This window comes from Strongylocentrotus purpuratus, unplaced genomic scaffold (assembly GCF_000002235.5).
Source record: "Strongylocentrotus purpuratus isolate Spur 01 unplaced genomic scaffold, Spur_5.0 spur5_scaffold_14, whole genome shotgun sequence".
Taxonomy (NCBI): Eukaryota; Metazoa; Echinodermata; class Echinoidea; order Camarodonta; family Strongylocentrotidae; genus Strongylocentrotus; species Strongylocentrotus purpuratus.
The window spans coordinates 35,631,205-35,637,204 of record NW_022145599.1 but is presented as its reverse complement, the minus strand read 5'-3'; positions in this window follow the sequence as shown (position 1 = coordinate 35,637,204).

Genomic DNA, 6,000 nt, shown 5'->3' with positions numbered 1-6,000 from the left:
AGAAGGTGGTTGTCCTAGGAGGTAGTTTTCTGGGGGTAGTTGTTCGGGGGTAGTCGTCCTAGAGGGTGGTTCTAAGAAATAGGGGTACATTTGGGGTGCAGATGGCTGCTACAATAGCAGCCACCTATAGGGTGCAAGTCTGCAATACATGGCTGCTATTGTAACAGCGGTCTGCACCCCTAAGGGTGCTCTTTTGCACCTCTAAGGGTACAAGTCGGCAAAATTGCACCCTATAGGTGGCTGCTATTGTAGCAGCGATCTGCACCCGATAGGGTGCAAATTTGTACCATTATTTTTTAGTGTGTACCAAGTCCAATTTGGATGAATATACAGTGTATAAAATGAAGAAAAAAAAGATACAGTGGAATTAGGGGTTTAGAAACGACGTGTACCTATACAACCACGTCGGAGGGGGCGGGGGCGGGGGGGGGGGGGGGGTAGGGTCGTTCTCTATCATAGATCAACTTTTGCACTTTAATCGATTTACTGTCTTAAACTCTATCCCTGAGTATTGTTGACGTCATTTAGCGAAGTATCAATCTATTTAAAGTTCGATCTTTGAAACCAATGACGTCAACGAAAAAAAGATTATACCATGCTAAGGTCCGGTATTACACCCAATGTTACGTTAGACATACAAACAAGTTAGGAAAATCACTGTGGCTATCTTTCTTAGGTACATAGAAGGAAACAAAACATGTGAAATGCTAACTTTTCATTCTTTAAAAAGGAATACAAAACCGCTCTCTCCTCAGCTCTTGTAATTCAGTATCATATTATTATGGACCAGGTAGTGTAATGAAACGCGGAAATAATTACCTTGATGTTTGAAAAGTGCATTTAATACAAAATTGTCACGAACAAATAAAAAGTTTGTGTAATGACTTCATAGAAATACTTTTTCTGGAAAATTAAACCGATTTGAATTTAATGGCAAAAACTTTCTCAATGGATATAATTTGTATCAAGATGAAAATAATGCATACGACGCTATGTTTTTATATAATTCATTTCTCATTTATAACTTTCTAATAAGATAGGCCCAATCAACATTTACTCCACAACAATCATAACCATGATAACAAATTCGAATTAAAGTTTGAATACAAGGTTGAATAACATGAGCATGCATTTCAGAGAGCCTTTATTACATCATACAGGGTATTTACAGGAGTAAAAATACAGGGTATTAAGTAAATTCGATACTTTTTTCTGAAACAAAACGAAATAATCCGCGACACGAAAATAGGTAATACCAAGCGTGACTACAAAAATACCCAATGATTAATACATACCAATGAATATGATAAACATAGTATACAAAGAAAATCATACTTAGTATTTTAAAGATATGTAGGCCTGAGCTAAAAAAGCACGAGTTAAACTTCCTGCCTTTGTTCAGTCGTAAAAATATTAAATTCGATGTATGGTGTAAATTCACATTACGTCAACAAAACGAGAATGATATGGGGTCAATCAAGTCCTATAAATCGCCACGACTCTGTAAGCACTGGCATTTGCAATCCTTACTACCTGAGTCTGTATACAAAGGGGTCGATGGGCGTGGGGGTGGTGAGGGGTGCACTCAAAATTAGAGCTGTATACAATCCGCCAAAGATGTTGGGCATCGCCAACACGGTTATAGTGGGTAGCAATTATAATATGTTTTGTGAACACGATCGCATAAACTTTCGAGAAATTAGCCCAAGAGTCAATTTGAATTTACTTTTTGAACTTCTTTGAATGGTGTGATTAAAATAACGCCTCGTGTGCAACTGACATTTGATACATTATCAATATGTTATTATTATGATATTCATTTCAGCATACTACTGAAAAAAGTAATCATGATGTGTTTATAAGAAGATAAATATTTTTAAAATGACATCGCCAGATCGAGTCTAGCGTTAAGTTGAGTTTATTTTATTTATACACGGTAAAAGCCCGAAACAGTTCGCAGACTGGTTTCAATCAGGGCCGTGTTGAGACGTCAGCATTTAGCATCGGTCATCATTTTAGGACTGTCCATTTCCCTCGTCATATTACACATTACCAGCGATGACGTCATCATAGGATGGGGGCGGGGGTACACTTTCTCCCTCTGATGGCGGGTAGACCACGCCCACATTTGATGGTTGTGCAGGGTTGGGAGGATAAGCTGCCCCTAGGTAGCTTTATTGAAGAAGAAAAAATGAAATCAGAAAATCAGAAGATTGTAGTCTGTGTGGTTATGAGTTTCAAAGCGTATGTTATGTCATTTAATGAGGTGAGTTTGTGTGTGTTCGTGGGGGGGGGGGGGGCGGCTTTAAAAGGTGATTGAAATACAAGACACCCAGGGAACCACCGTTCGGCTAAGGGTCTAGGAAGGTGTCACTGTCACGTCATCTCTCTCTCTCTCTCTCCCTCCCTCTCCTATAATTTCAATCGGAACTCAATGTGCCCCTGACCGTAAGGATGTTGAAATGTAAGATTTCTGTTTGCCAGTCAGACCCAATCTACTATAATTTCACAAAATGAATACTACAATATTAATCATCATTGCCGGTTATGCTTATGCTTAATAGTCCCTCTTGATGGAACGGAGCTTATACTTACTCATTTGCATGTGGTGGATAAGGCTGTGTGAGGCCTCTTGGATACCCGGGCTGTGTTCCCATGGTAACCCGTCCAGGCTGCAGCGCACCTGTTTGGACGATATAGGATGTCGTCTCATCAGCTTGTGAAAGTGTGGCGCTTCCTCCTTCCAAAGTCCCTGTCCCAACATCCAAATCTTCTGCATACTCTTGTAAGTCTGGAGACTGAAATGTATTCATCGAGCTCACTCGCATACAGCCGGAAATCACAAACATAAAGAAGCTAATGATAGAGATGGCGATACCGGCTTTGCCGACGGAAGAATCAGTCCATCCTCCAACAGTCGACATCGTCATGCCTATGCCGATGCCGACAAAGGCGATCAAGGAGAATATCCCAGGGCGAGAAGAGACGGCCGGTCCAGTTTCACTTCTCGTGCCGATAGTACTATTTCCGAATTCAGGATCAAACATCGAAGATGGCCCCATTGCAGCCTGCTCCATTGACATGATGACGATGACGGTAATAGTTATATCGATTATGGTGGTGATTATGGCGATGATTTGCACGTCAATGACCTCCAGCTCGGCGTCCTCCTCTTCGCTCACCGACACCCATATCGTTGGCGTTATATTTCTAGCGCGGCTGTGACCGAAAACCCATTTACAGTACGCTGAAAGGAAAGGTATTGAAGAGTATAAGAATTGAAGATAATGATTTGAATGTCTATTTTCTTTGCTAATATATGATATGCTGATTAATTCTAAGAAAATTAAATGTTTTAATTATGTCAAGTCAAAATTTTGCTCTTCTTTTTTTGACAGTTCCGATTTCGGAAGCACAAAAAAACAAACTCGTTCATGTAAAATACATCCTCGTATCCCCCCCTCCCCCACCCCTGCGACGAGTCTTTGTGGTTGGATTGGCTCACTGGGGGGGGGGGGGGGGGAGACGGGGTGAGGTCCTATATCATTTCAGCTCCTTCCACCTCTGCAATTCTGGAAGGACTAGTCGGTTTCCAGACATATATTTCAGGGAGAAAAGAGAATAATAGGGGGGGGGGATGACGTTGCATCTTTAAAAAAAAAATCTAGATCAGTTTATAAAGCGCTGAATACGAAAAATCGCCTCGTATGCCTCAGTCACACCTTTGCATATTTGGCTTGAGTATTTTTGCGTATTTATGGCAAGCTGTTTTAACATTTATTCATATTTGTTGATATCAAGAAAAGAATTCTTGATATGAAGAAGTAATTTTCTGTTGTAAAGCAATGGTAATTCTTGATATCAAGAATTCGATTTCTTGATATCAAGAAATAGGAATAAATGTTAGAACGGCTTGCCATAAATACGCAGCAATACGCAAGCCAATACGCAAAGATGTGACTGAGGCATTAGCGCTTATAGTTCGGCGTGTCGGGGTTCGAACCAACGGCCTTAGAATTTCAAATCAAGTGCTTAGACCACTCGACTACGGCACCTCTTCCGAAATGATATTTTAGGGGTAGTATAATTATGACTGATCCTTGAGCACCTTTCAACATTTTCTCTCCTTTGTAAATACATGTAAATATCTCATCCGAGTATGAACTATAGACTGAGTCGACGCTACGTTAAAGAGTCATTGTTTTAAACACGATGAGTAAGTTATTATCGTTATCTTTTGCATACCAACAATTGTAAACACTTACCGGTAAGAGCGACGGTCGACCTGATAATAATCACATTGTCATTTGCTTGGCTATTGAGGAACCATCTCTATCCAAATGATATTATAATGTCATAATCAATGGTTGAAACTAAACTTCCAAAATGAATCAGGAACAACGAGATTTGGGATAGATCAATGATTTGTTATTGTTCAGGAATAGAATTAACGCCATGGATGTCATGCCTAAAAATCAATAGATTATTATAATAAAACTGTTGTCATTTTAAACGTGATAACGTTAGGTAGTGGGGTGTTATTGGCTTACGTTGTTGTTATCATTTCGAATTTCAAATCATTTACTAGTAAAGGTGCTAGAGGGGGGGGGGGGAGGGGGGGCTTAAGGCAAATTTTAAAGAGAAAATTAAAAAGAATCCAGTCTCACCTACACCAAATTGTATAGATTATTAATGATTTTAATCGAGGTACATGCAGGAAATAGATACAGGATCCCGCAAGTTCATCTGCCATTTAACCAAATATGTTTCACCTACGTCAGATTTTCTATTACATTTTATTTTGCATAAACTTTTTCAGAACGGTTTTTCAAAATGCTGGTCTTAGTTAAATATATGAATCAAATCAAATCAAATAAACCCTATTTGTTTCCAATCACAGTAACAAATGACATTATACATTGTTGTAAAGCGTAGGCAAAGAAAAACAAAAGATAAAGAAGATATTTAAATCTACTAAAACTGTGGAATGGAAAAAGGTGCATCTGTAAAAGCCACAAGGCCTTGATGAATGGGCGCACCCTGAGCGAGTCGCAATATAATACACAATAAGGATCTCAGTATGCTGGAAAAGAGTATAGGGATAAACAACATATCATTTAAGAAGAACTCTACAATGACAAGAAAGGCTGCTTAAGCTTTTATTTTAAACAATTTAGTGAATTTAATTGATTGTAAAGAATGTGTAAATGTGTTACAAACTTTAGCGCCATTATGGGAAAGAGAAATTGCAACAGTATAGATGATAATATTCAACATCAAATTGTCTATGAGCAATGCCTTAGAGCTCAACAATATACCTCTAGATGAATAGCATAATAATTACTTACAAGACAGGATACTTCCGTGATGGTTTGTCCGGCCTCAGTCCCCCGTCGTCCTATTTTTGCTCTTTTTCCTTTTTTCGGGGGGGGGGGGGGGGGCAATGGTAAAAATTGAGCAGTAATAATACAGATGCAGTAGCTAGATTTTTATTACCAAATGCATGCCGCGTATAATAGCGAGTAAATCATTTACATGTAGATTTCTGCTGTACTTCGGCCTGCTAATGTACTTCGTCCTCTTTTGAAGGTATGTATGCACAGTTAATAATTATGTAGTATGATGTCATCATTATGCAGTGGCGGATTCAGGGGGGGGGGGGGGGGACGTATTCTGATTTTTGGGTTGTGCAAAACTGAATTGGAATTCAGCTTATTTTCAAAAAATTAAGCATGCTTCTTTATATTAAGCCATGGTGCATGAAAAGGTTAGTGTAAAAACACTTCTGAAAAGAGAGGAAGAATGGTATTCAGTTATTGTTGGGGTCATTCCTAACGGCTTGGGAGGGGTTATTAAAGAGGTGCTGGCCATACGAAAATGGCAGTGACGGTAATGATGGATACAGGAATGAGGAGGAAGTGCACACTTTGATACCGCAAGCGTATTGGGGATGATCATCCTATCATTTTAGGTTCTGCAATCTGGGTCGAAATCCAGCAT